This window comes from Coffea arabica, chromosome 2e (assembly GCF_036785885.1).
Source record: "Coffea arabica cultivar ET-39 chromosome 2e, Coffea Arabica ET-39 HiFi, whole genome shotgun sequence".
In the NCBI taxonomy this organism is placed as follows: Eukaryota; Viridiplantae; Streptophyta; class Magnoliopsida; order Gentianales; family Rubiaceae; genus Coffea; species Coffea arabica.
In genome coordinates this window covers 56,545,750-56,559,126 of record NC_092313.1, presented here as the reverse complement: position 1 = coordinate 56,559,126, position 13,377 = coordinate 56,545,750, and positions in this window count along the sequence as shown.

Sequence of the window (13,377 nt, the reverse complement as noted above, 5' to 3'; positions counted from 1 at the left end):
CAAATCTTTTCTCCTTTGACGCATTTGAAGATGCTCTTGTTGTTTTATCTCTTGCTCTCCAAAATACTTTTGTATGGCTTTTGCCACATTGGTGTAACCTAAAATTATTTTTAAAAATCTTTTACAATTTCATTGTTGAGCACGTAAATTTTTTGAGTAGGAATTTCAAAAAACCTATCAAGTGTACTAAATATACTTAAATACTATGACATTGGGTACAGGATATTTTTTCGTCCAATGTTTAGATACTAGAATCACTTAAAAGTCAAAGTTTTATGTATCAAAACTACATTTTACTCTTTAAAATATCTCTATGAGGACTTGATGTTTCGATGACTGACTTTATTCTTTATCTACATTAATATCACCCACTCTAATAGCCATATAATATATATTACTCCCTTTGTCCCATTGAAAGCGTTATATTTTTTTTAATTTGTCTCAAAAATTATGTCATCTTATCAAATTTGGCAAAAAAAATTATTCTTTTAATTTCAACCTATGACCTGGTCATTATTAGTTCTTTCTTGTATATTTGAATTTTCAAAATCTCAACCATTAAGTAGTAGATAATGTACGTTCATTGCACATCCAATTATGTACCATGAAAGTTGTACTGAGTGTACGTCCTTCAAACTCCATGTTAAGTTCAATAATTCATATGGACAATGAATGATTGTGGGCCTACATGTCATCCTTTTCTTCTTAGATAAAGTAAAACATTGAAGATTCCATTTCATAGACTTTGTCTTGGCATGGGCAAGCTGTGACGCCCCGAAAAGTATGAGTGTGAGAACCCGAAAATTTTCTAATTTTCAAGGGTTTATTTTATTTAATCGCCCGCCTTTTCTACATTTTCTTTATTAGAAAATGTTCCCCAGATAAAGTTTATGAGCAAAGATAGTTTGAAAATGATTTTTCTAGTATCGGTTTGTTTTTGAGAAATTAAGAGCGTATTGTGAACGTGGGACCCGCAAGTGCGGTAAATGCATTATATTTTTGACAACTTGTTGGAATTTTGTATTAAGTGATATTATTTTACAAAGTGTTAAGATATTTGTATTGGAGAGACAAAAAGATAAGTTTTAAACCTAAAGGTGACAAGTGTCACCATCTAATTTAATCTTGGACTTTGACCATTTGACTTTACCTTTACCTTTACCAAATAAATACAAAAAAAAATTGATCAAAATAAGCTTCATTTTGCAAGCTTCTTGGCCGAATGTTCTTGCTCAAGAAAGAAAGAAAAGCTCTCAATTTCTTCCTTCTATTTCTTGCTCAATCTTCAAATCCAACCAATAAAACTCCAAATCATTCCATAAAATCTCTTTGCTAAGTGGTCTTGAGGTGTTTTGTGGAGTTGTTTGGAAAGCTAAGGTGATTTGTTGCTCTATCTCTTGTATGGCTAAGGTGAGTTGTGAAGAACCACTCTCCTCCCTTAATTGATGTTCAATTCATGATTGGTGGTGGTATAAGATGCACTTTTATGGATTATATCTTGATTTTGGTTGAATTGGTGAAGTTTTATAATTATTGGGGATTTTTCTGTTTTCAAAAGGATATGATTATGTGGTCATGTATGATGATTGGAAATGATATTTAAGGAAGCTAGGAGGTGGAAAAAGTGATTAATTACAATCAATTTCTGTTTTGGAAGAAATTTCAGAAAATTAGGGTTCTTGTGGGAGCATTCTGCCCGAATTTTTAGCTCCTAGTTAGAGGCCGAATTGGCCTTGGCTTAAAACATGAAATTTGTAGGGAATGATATTTTAGAGGTTCCTACAAAATTTCAGGTCAATCGGAGTAGTGTATAATGAGAAAAGTCGAAATTACTATTGTTGTTCTGGTTTTACCCGAATGTAAGAATTGCGCCTGTAATTGGTTGTTTTGGCTGGAATTGCTTCCGGATTGGTTGTTGAGGCCTTATGATGAAATTTATCCCTGTTTCTTAGCTTTCAGCTGGTTTTAGAATTTCTGGATTTGGACTTGGATAGCCTGCTTTATGATGTTTCCGCTAGAATACGTTCTGTGAATCTGTTTTTGTGATTCTGGTATAGTATCTTGCATTTTTGACCTGGTTACACTCGAAACTGGGTTGAGTGACCTTTTGCAATATTGTATCCCTGTCTCTTAGCTTCGAAACGGTGGGTCTTGTACCTTCATCTGACAATCGTAGCGCCTTTGGTACCATTACCGTAAAATGACGTCAAAACTGTTTTTCTGGTTTTGAGCTTAACTTTCATTTCCGAACTTTTCCCTAGTTTGACTTGTACTAGTACTACTTGGAGCTTGCTGAATGGCTATTGGATGAACTTGTTGTTGTGTGTGTACCTTTGGGATTGGCTGAGGAAATAATGAAGCCTTGATGGCTGGGAAAGTAAGCAAATTTAGGGGAAGTGCTGTCCGAACTTTGAAAGGACTTGATTGCATTGAGTTTGTGATCTAAGACTTGGATATGAGCAAGGCAATGATATATGATGGATGGTTTCTGAGCCATAGAGGTGAGTGACCTCAAACTATTTCTAAAGTTATTTATGAACCGTTTCCTACATTATTTACTTTTGAACTGTTTCCACAGTTACTTTTGAACCGTTTTCTTGCATTATTTACCTTTAAACTGTTTCCAAAGTTACTTTTGAACTGTTTTCTTGCATATCATGCGTGCTTGCATATGAGTGTTCCTTGTTGCTGTATTCCTTGATTTATTGGCTTGTTATTATTGATTGATAATGTGTTAAGTGCTTTCAATGATTGTTAAAACGAGTTTTCTAGGCGAGTGTGTACTTTATCGCACTCGACCTAAATAAATATGAAATTTTCAATGATTAATGATTAAATGCTAGTTGCGCATGAATGTAAGCCGTTTGGCTGAACTGGCCACTGCCCTTCGTTACCGATCGACTCGAGCCAGAAGCGGACTCGGTCGGGCGATATGGTGACCCTAGGTGAATTTGGTATACTCGAGTATTACCTTGTAGTCCGGCTACGTCCGGATGGGTGGAGTCCGGCCAACGTCCGGAAAAAAAAAAGGGATCGAACGAACAAACAAATAGCTCCATGTGGGCCGTATCCTTTTAATGAATGTTACTATCGCTTTCCATTGTAAATGTTTCTTGAATTATTGATACTCCATATTTAATGTTTTGTAAATGCTGGAATCATTTCTGGACTTATCATGTGATTTATGACATCACTGAAAAGAAATATTGTTAAACCGATTTGATTACTGATTTTCTGGTTACTCGCTGAGCTTCTAGCTCACCCCAAAAATATTTTATTCCCCTCCACAGGGCTCAAGGCGAAGGCAGGACTTGTTGTGCTTATTCACGTGAATGGATGGCCTTTATGTTGTACAATTTGGATTTGGAATCATTTTATGTATAGTTGGGAATTGTTTCCGCAGCAATTGTGACATGTAATTATTGGAGACTTGGATGTATATTTGTGGACCATGTGATGTATATTTGAGATTTATATTGCAATTCATTTGAGGACCGTAGTGAATGACTGAGTCCCGGCGAGAGCCGGGCAGGCGGCCCGCCGAACCCTCTGGTTCGCCTTAGGGGGAGGTGGGGCCGTCACACAAGCGAGAAAGAAACAACAAATTACCTTTATTTTTGTTACTATACATAAAAAACATGGGCTCCCAAACGCGAAAAACATTATGGGATGGAGGGAGCATGTATCACGACTAATTCAGATTTCAAATAGTTATGTAACAATATTCATATGTTTATTCTTCATCTTGGATTTTACAGAATAAGTTTAATAGTAAATATTTTCATATAACTTATAACCAAATATGGAAAAAAAAGAGGACAAACAAACTTATATTGAAAATATGGGACGAGAGAAGTAGAATCAAATGCCTATCAAACTTGACAAATTAAAGAGTTCTTAGGCTATACAAGACTCAGGAGGTGAAGTTTTGACAATTTTATGCAGGATGGTTTTATGGATAAAATATCTCCTTACTATGATCTCTTGTCTATATTAGTATCACCCATCCTTTAGACAAATAGTATATATTATATGTTACAAAAACAAATATTCGGATAGTTCACAAACATGTTTATTAGATGAATATGTAACAATTACTATGAAGAAATAAATTTGTACGGCCAAATTGCAACTTTTTACTATCATTACATGGGAATGTGTCACAGTGAAGAATAATAGTTCTTTTGCCGTTTTGGCTGTTATATTTTTAGTTCTTATTCAATTGCCATATCTTTCTGTATCAGAAATATTTTTTTACAAATTATTGTGCAAATGAAGTAGAGCATCGAAGAAGCAATTTTGCACATAGAAGATTAGAGCATCTTTATCTCTTATCTACATTACTACATTAGTATCACAGATCCTTTAGGTAAATAGTATATATTACATATTACAACGACTGGCAATGACAAGTAGTTCTAGAACTAAATTCATATATTTCCCTCTCATCTTGGGTTTTGCAATCCCAACTATTGCTAAAAATGGTTTTGCATAACTTATGAACAAAAAAAGATGAAAAAGATGAAATAAAACCCTTAGAATGCTAAATTTATGTCAAATTTCAATTGTCAATAAGAAGTATATAATTTTAATGAACACTAATATATAAATGTACAGTAATTTCTTTTTTCTAAGAGTCAAAATATGATTAAGATAAAGGATTCTCATGCAATATAAGGTTCCAACTAGTGAAGTTTCTCCAATTTCAAAATATCTTTCTAGAAGTTGACGGTTATCCAGGTGAAGCACTTCCCTGTTACCTTTATCCTTTATCCACATTAGTTGTGTTTAGAGTCTTCTATTATACAATTTCACGTTACACTATATTGCATAACTTCTTAAAGAGACAAGTGCCTCACCATGAGAGATATTTAAAATGTGGATTTTTACTATTGCATGGAACATGTGTCAATCCGATAGATTGTGTAACAAGAGTATGATAGGAAAAATTGTAACAAAGGATCATTTGCCAACTTGATCCATCCTAATATAGAGATAGCATAAAGCATGTATTATGAGCAATGATAATTAGCAAGTAGTTTTGTAACTAGATTTTGGTGTTTCTTTCTCATCTTGAATTTTGAGTCTCAAAATTCACTGTAAATTGTTTCATACAACTTATAACTGAACATATGAAAAAAGAAAATAATGTATACTAAAAATAAAAGATGAGCAGAATATACTCAAATCCCAATCATTACTACAGAGTATGTGATTTTGATAAATAGAGTTAGTCTAACATAATTTCTTTGAGTATTTATTTATGCTAACATCTATTTTGGAAGAAAACATCTTGTCATAATATCATGAGTGACCTACTGGTATTTATAAGAGTAGCATATACTTAATACAAATGTATTATTTGCAAGAATACCCTTACTACTATATAAGAATACTCTTATTCTCTTAACACTCCCCTTATATTGGAACATGTATATCATAAGCACTCAACTTGTTACAAATGCGCGTCATTTTAGAGCCCCTTAAACCCTTGATGAACAAATCAATCAATTGATCTACAGATTTTACATAAGATGTCCTAATTACCATTCAAGTAATTTTTCTCGAACTTAGTGACAATCAACTTCAACATATTTTGTCCTTGTGGAAACGCAATGTGAACAGTCGCCTAGTTGTCACATACTAAATTCATAAGCTATTTATGCTCAAATTCAAACTCAACTAAAATACTCTTCAACCATAATAGCTCACACGTGGTGTGAGCCATGGCATGATATTTAGATCCTGCACTTGACCTTGAGACAACTGTTTGCTTCTTACTCTTCGATGACACTAATTGCCCCCAATAAACAATAATGTTTGCTTCTTACTCTTCGATGACACTAATTTACCACTAATAAACAACAATATTCTATGGTTGACCTTCAATTCAAGGCAGAACCAGCTCAATCTGTATAATTGCATCCTTCAATATGAGTACATCTATGATTTGATAGAACAACCATCTTCTAGGAGCACTTTTAAGATACTTGATAATGTATATAATAGCATCCCAATGATTGGTGCGAGCAGTCTTAAGAAATTGACTTATGACACACACTGCAAATGAAATGTCAGGTCTCGTTACAATGACATTATTTAGCTTGCCCACAAGTCTTTGACATTGTCTAGGATGATCTAGTAATACACTTTCATCTCCTACTAATTTCACATTAGAATCTGTATGAGTATCCACAGGTCAGCAACTTAATGTCCCAATTTCACTTAGCATATCAAGTATTTCCTCCATCCCATTTTACTTGTCATAATCAACTTTGCATACAGTTTAAGAAATTTACTCTTTGACCAATCATCAAATAACTTTTTTCACAATTGTCCCTTAACTTAAATTCAAATTTTGTTAGTTGTTTTTGAATTTTTTGAATTTTACATTAGTTTGTTTGAGCATTTAATTTTGAAACATAATTTTAATGCTCTTTTGAAAATTGAATGAAGGGTAAATTTGGAAGATTATTCTTTTTTCATTTTCTTTTTAAAACCATGACAAATAGTTTGGAACAACCCAAAATAGAAATCAAGAGTAATAAAATGGAAGGGATGGAGTACACATTTATTTTGACATAAATAAATTCCATTCATAAACCAAGCCACAATACCTAAAAAATATTATGAGTGGCCCAATGTCTGAAAATTTGCATGGAAATTGGACTTAAGCTCCAAAATGTCCATGCTATCATCACCTATAATTATAATATTATATATGTATAAACAATTAATTTTATCTTACTAGCATTAGAATGGCGATAAAACATAAAGTGATCTACTTCACATATTGTTAGACAGAACTCCATGACAATACTACTCAATCGAACAAACCAAACCCTAAGAGATTGTTTCAATCCATTTAAAGACTTCTTTAGATGACAAACCAACTTTGAATTCTCTCCTAAGCAACAAACTCAAGAGGCTATGCCATATACACCTATTCTTCCAAATCTCCATGTAAAAACATATTTTTCACTTCTAATTGTTGCAATGGTGAATTATAGTCACTGCCAAAGAGATAAGTAGATGAACAAAGGTAATTTTTGCAATGGGAGAAAAGGTCTCCAAGTAGTATATCCCATGCACATAAATATATCCTTTAGCAACTAGACGAGTCTTCAATTTATCAATAGAACCATTAGGTTATACTTCTGTAATGTACACCTAATTATAACCAACCACAAGCTTACTAGAAGGAAAAGGGATAAGATCCCAAGTACCATTTTTCTCCGAAGCAAGCATCTCTTCTTGCATAGCTAATCTCCAGCCCACATGATTTAGAGCATGGGTAACAGATATAGGAAGGGTTGCAGAGTCAAATGAATCAACAAAAAAATAATATGATGGAGAAATATAAAACTAAGAAACAAAATTATAAGTATGATGAGAAGTACAAGACCTCTTACCTTTGTGTAAAGCAATAGGAAGATCTATCTAACTGACAAGAAGATGCGACAACTAGATCTAAAGATAGAGATTTAACTGGCAGAGCATGTGGTAAATCAGAAGCCTACTCAATTATGGAACGACAAGGATAAACTTAAGGTCAGGACAAAATAATTGAGTTGTGGAGTTTGATGGACTATATAGCTCAATTAATGAAGACGAGGGAGCTATTAAAACAAGAGAAGAAGAAGAGGAACATTGTTCTGACTCATTCGATATACCTTGCTTCAAAAGTAATGAGTAGACTCGAAGAAAATAATATCAACCCAGGTGAAAGAATTATTTAACTCTTGGTTATAACATCTATATCCTTTTTGTAGTCATGCATATCCTAATACACTTAATAGTATGAGGATCTAATTTATCCATCCCAAGAGCAAACTGATCAATAAAACGTACATATCTAAAAATATGAGAAGGTAAATTAAAAATGTGTTCATAAGGAAAAAAAAATACAATGAGGCAATTGGATGCTAAGAATGTTAGATGGAATATGATTAATTAAATAACAGGCAGTTGAAATTGCATCACTCCAAAACTATTTAAGCATGTTCATGTGCAACAACAGTGTTCAAGCAACTCAACTAGATGCCTGTTCTTTCTCTCAACTACTCCATTTTGTTGAGGAGTACAGGGACAAAAAGACTGATAAATAATGCCATATTTAGCCATAAAAATATCAAGAGTTAAAATTATTCTTTTGCATTATCACTGTGAAGTATACGCATCTTGATTTCTATAACAAATACACAAAAAGTAGATTATAATTTAGAATGATCTTTTGTTAAATGAAGCGACGTAACTTTGGAAAAGCCATCAACAAATATTACAAAATATTTAAATGGTAACTTTGAAGTGACATGAGTAGGAATCCAAACATCAAAAAGGGTTCAAAAACCCGTTTAATGACACTCTAGGTGAAAAGAAACATGATGATACTTTCCTAATTGACAAAAATCATACTCTAAAAATGTGGGAACTAACTTCAAATTTTATAGAGATGGATGATCCAAACAGTAGTGAATTTCAAAAGGATAGATAGTAGCAGAACATGAACCGAACCATTGGAATTAAGAAAATAAAAACTACTATGCTCATACTTTCCATCAATCATCCTCTTTGTTTCCAAAAAGAGAAACAGTAGCAGGACAGGCAACCAAATCATTGGAATTAAGAAAATAAAGACTATTATGCTCATGCCCTCCACCAATCATCCTCTTTGTTTTCAAATCCTGAATGGCAACACAATTAGGAGAAAAGGTAACTAAACACTATAGAAGTTTAGTCAATTTACTAATAGATATTAGATTAAAAGATAAATTGGGTATGTAAAAAATAGAGGACGGTGGAAAAGATGGATTAAGTTCTACTCCATCTATCCCTTTAACTTTATTTGTAGACCTATCAATTAAAGTGACATAAGGAAATCAAGTAGACTCTTGAAAACTAGAAAAATTTCTGAAAGTACCTGACATATGATCATTAGCCCCAGAATTATGTCCAAGACCAAGCCATTCAATCCGATTGTTGTTAGCAACTAAAGCAAACTTGTCACTAACTATAGCACCATTACCCTATGCCTTATTCATAAATTTAGAATGTGGCATATGAGCATATGCCTCTGCAAAGAAAGGTAATTGTTCACTTGCTAAGATTTGAAATTTGATTGGTTCAAATTCTGGCTTAAGGCTAGCCAAGAAATTAACCACAAGCATTTGTTCCTGTGACGCCCCCACTTCTCCCAAGGGCGAACCCAAAGGTATCCGTGGAATGCCTGTCCAACTCTCACCGGGACTCGCTACGATCCATAATACAAATCTATAGATTCTTCGAATAATTTCAATATACATTTAAAATACTCCAAAACACAACTAGTTAACCTTCAAGGTTAAATACAACCCAAAAGAATATGTACTACAGTCGTCTACTATAATACAATTTAAGGTCTTCAAAAGAAAGCAACTTAGTACCATTCGCGAGCACTCTCGGTCTTGAACCCTGTTAAGGAAAACAAAAGCGTGGAATGAGCTAAACAGCCCAGTGAGGTTCCAAGACACTCTAGCAGTTCTAATAAATCAAGAAATTTGAGCATAACATATGCATGGTTCAAGGTTGCACATTGGCACATTAACATGAAACAGTTATCATTATACAGAAATAAACACATATTGAAGGATACGGTGTTCCAGTGGAACCATTTAGGTCAATTTCACCTTATAACTTCAGATCCCCTCGGTTTGTTTGGCCATCACCTTATCTCTCCAGAGGTAATACTCGAGTATACCGAAACGGTGGCCCAGGGTTCCAACCTACCCGACCAAGCCCAGTCCTGGCTCGAGCAGGTTAGTAACCAAGGGCAGGATCCAGTTCAGCTTAGAGCTTACAACATGCGCAAGTAATCAAGTAAATCGGTAAACGGTAGTAATTTGTCATTTTAGTAGGTCGAGTGAGATAAATTACACACTCGCCTTAAAACGGTGGCAATTTCATAAGAGCAATTATAGGCAACATTTAACACTTAAACATGTAAGAAATATGCCGTAGTTTCATATGAACATGGAATTTACGGTAATCAAATAATCAAGTAAATCGGTAAACGATAGATCGTTGAACGGTAAATCGGTAAATCGGTTGGACGGTAGAAATTTGTCATTTTAGTAGGTCGAGTGAGATAAAGTACACACTCGCCTTAAAATTGTGGAAAAGTTCATAGGAGCAATATCAGTAGCACTTGACAGTTAAACACGTAATGACCATGGAATAAACATGTCATAAAACTATTCAAGTTACATACTCCTATATGGAACACTCACCAATCAAAATAAGTGAGTAAAGAAAGTCGTGAATGATCCACTTCGGGATTCTCTTCGAGACCTTCTTGATCGCCAGAAGAAAAGTGACCAATAATCACCCTCACAATTTCACAAATTCCTTATCAAACAAGAAAGAATGCACACTTGCTTTAGAATTCAAGTCAATGTCTTTATAAGGGTTACATTTTATCGAAAGTTAAGATTCAAAAGTGTAGATTTTAAAGTTACTGATGAAACTCATATCCTCCACGAAATCGGGTTCAAAATGATAGATTAATATCAAGATAAGAAGTCAAGTTTCCAAAATTTCATTTTCTAAGAAATCGGCAAATTTCAGCCTTGTGCGTCAAGCCTAGAAAAATCATATCTTGCACTCAGTAGGTCCAACATTGGAAAATCTTATACAGTTGGAATCTCGTTTCAAAGTAATAAAAGTTTCTAGAAAACACTTTTACAAGATTCTAAATGGAAGACATTCGAATTTCAGCTCAAAGTGGTTGACTTACACTCCCAAGACAGTTTCACTCTTGGTTTTCGGTAAATTTTGAAAATTCGGTAAAATTCACAGAAAGTGAACTAGCCACTAAAATTTGCACCACTATTAGAGTTCCAATCAAAGTTTTAAACACAACAAACGGAACTAGAATCAGAGTTTTGAGAGCCAAGATATAGCAGCTCAAAATTGGCCAAAAACAAGGACTGTTGGGTCAATTTTCCAGATTTGGAAAACGAATTTGGACCATCATTTAGGTATCGAAATGGTCTTGGATTGACACCAAAATTGTTACAACTCAACTTCCATATGAGGACTACTCCTCTACCAAATTTTATTTGAAATTTCACACGGGAAGGTAGTGAACCAAACTACCCAAGTTCAAGAAAATCCCAAGACCAATCTGTCTTTTGCTTTCTTCTTCCTTTTCAAACATTTTGCCCAATGAAAACGACTCAAATCTGGCTCATTTATGAAACAAAAGTCTGAGAAACATTCAATATACATTTGGTAGGTAATTGACACCAACATTTTCAAAATAACAAGTCTCAATTCAAGCTAGGCCAATTGGCTAGCCAAAATTAGAGTTTTCCAGATTTGGTACAGTTTGGGAATTGGACTATATCTCACTCAATTCAGCTTGGAATTGGACATGGTTGGTAGCGTTGGAAACTACATTCAAAAGGCTACATTTCACCAGAAGGAGTCGTTTTGAAATTCTGTGAGGACTCGCAAATTTCTTATATTTTTCTCAAAAATGCCTTTTTATTTAGAAATTATTCATTTATTATATCCCTAGTACCCAATCATTCCCCAATAAGTGCAAATGAACCTAGAAAGTAGGGTTTCACTTTTCGTTTTCATTTGGAGCAAGTTAGGGTTTTCGCGATTTTCCGAAGGATGATTTTTCGGTACGGAGCAAGGATTCAAATTTGGTGATTAAGAGTGACTTTTAGGTGAGAAATAATATGTGATTAGAAGCAATGATAAAAAGTTAGTGAATAGGAAGTAAAAACCTTAGTACGCGTGAATTAAGGAAAAACGGTGCGAACCGACGTGAACCGTGCACTACCGTTTGAACACACCACTTGATCCCTACTTTGTTACCTTAATCTTCTCATTTTATTACAGCTAATGAACCCTCAAAATATCTCATACATCAGCCACAATTGTTGACTTTAAATACCAAGAGAGAGAAGGGAAAAAATGAATGGGATTGGCGGCGACAAGTGGCAGTATTTCATTGGATGGTTGACTAACTAATTTACACCATATTTATCACCAAAAACCAACCTATTTCCTCCATTATTTCTGCATATCAGCCGTGAGTTGAGGGAGGAAAAACAAGAGAAAAAGAAACTTCAATCAATCTTGGTTTGAGCTTGAATGAGTGAAAACAAGAAAAACTAAACCGATTAATCATTAGTTTGGAAGCTTGGGAAGCTAAGGGAACCAAAAATTCCAAGAGGAGGTGATGTATTACTCTTGAAAGCTTCTTTTGTTGAGGTATAAGGTCTAATCCATAGCTTTGGATCTTTTATTTTTTATTAAGATGTTATATAATTCATGTTTTGGTTGGATTAGTGGTGATACAAGTTGTTATGAGGATTTAAAGGTGATTTATGTGAGTTAGGGTTTGAGATATTTGCTGCCTATCCTTGCTATATGGATGATATATGTGGTATTTAAGCTTATATAAGTGGTTGTGGTGATGATTGGAGCAAGAAATCAAGAAAGGTTGCATTGAATCCCAAAATTCCAGGTTTCTGGAAAATTTCAGCTCTATTCTGTCCGGTTTTATTGCACCATGTTAGAGGCCAAATTAGGCTTATCATAAAACATGAAAGTTGTATAGAATTATATTTTATAGGTTCCTACAAAATTTCAGCTCAATCGGAACAACATATCCTGTGAAAAGACCAAAATACCCTCACTGTTTTAGGATGTTTCCAGTGTTCCGTTTTAGTCAGTTCATCCAGTTTATCATGTTTATTCACTAGGTTCCGTGCTGATTTAGCCATTTTCCAAAACATGAAAGTTTTATTAATCTGTCTTATTTTTTTGATGCCACCAAGAACGTCTTAAACGGACCTTGGTAGACGGAGATATGACCATTCTAGTGCAGTGCGGTTAATTAGCCGTATAGTTGGAAGTTGGCTCTGTAAATTGGGAATTTGACCAGGTTACACTGGAAATTTGACCAAGTGATCTTCATGAAAGTTGTAGGATTTCGTCTTAGCTTCAAAATGGTATAGGTTTCACACCAATCCGATAAGCGTAGCCTCAGATGTGTTCTTTTCGCAAAAACCCATCAAAACTGTCTTTTGTAAACTTCATTTCCGCACTCGATATTAGCTTAATTTTTGTTCTTGTCTTGTTTTGAGCCTACGGAATGGCTATTGAAATGAAATTGTGTTATGGATAACCTTGGGTTTGATTGAGTAAGGATGAAGCCATAAATGGCTGGAAAATAGGAAAATACAAAGGGCATGCTGCCCAAATTTTCGCTCGAGGACTAAGTTTCTATTTGAACTGGTATACTTACGTTTGGTCTATGAAACCCTAGTTATTTTTGTCCACGGGTCCAAATGTCCTCGTTTCACTTTAAAGTCTTTTTGT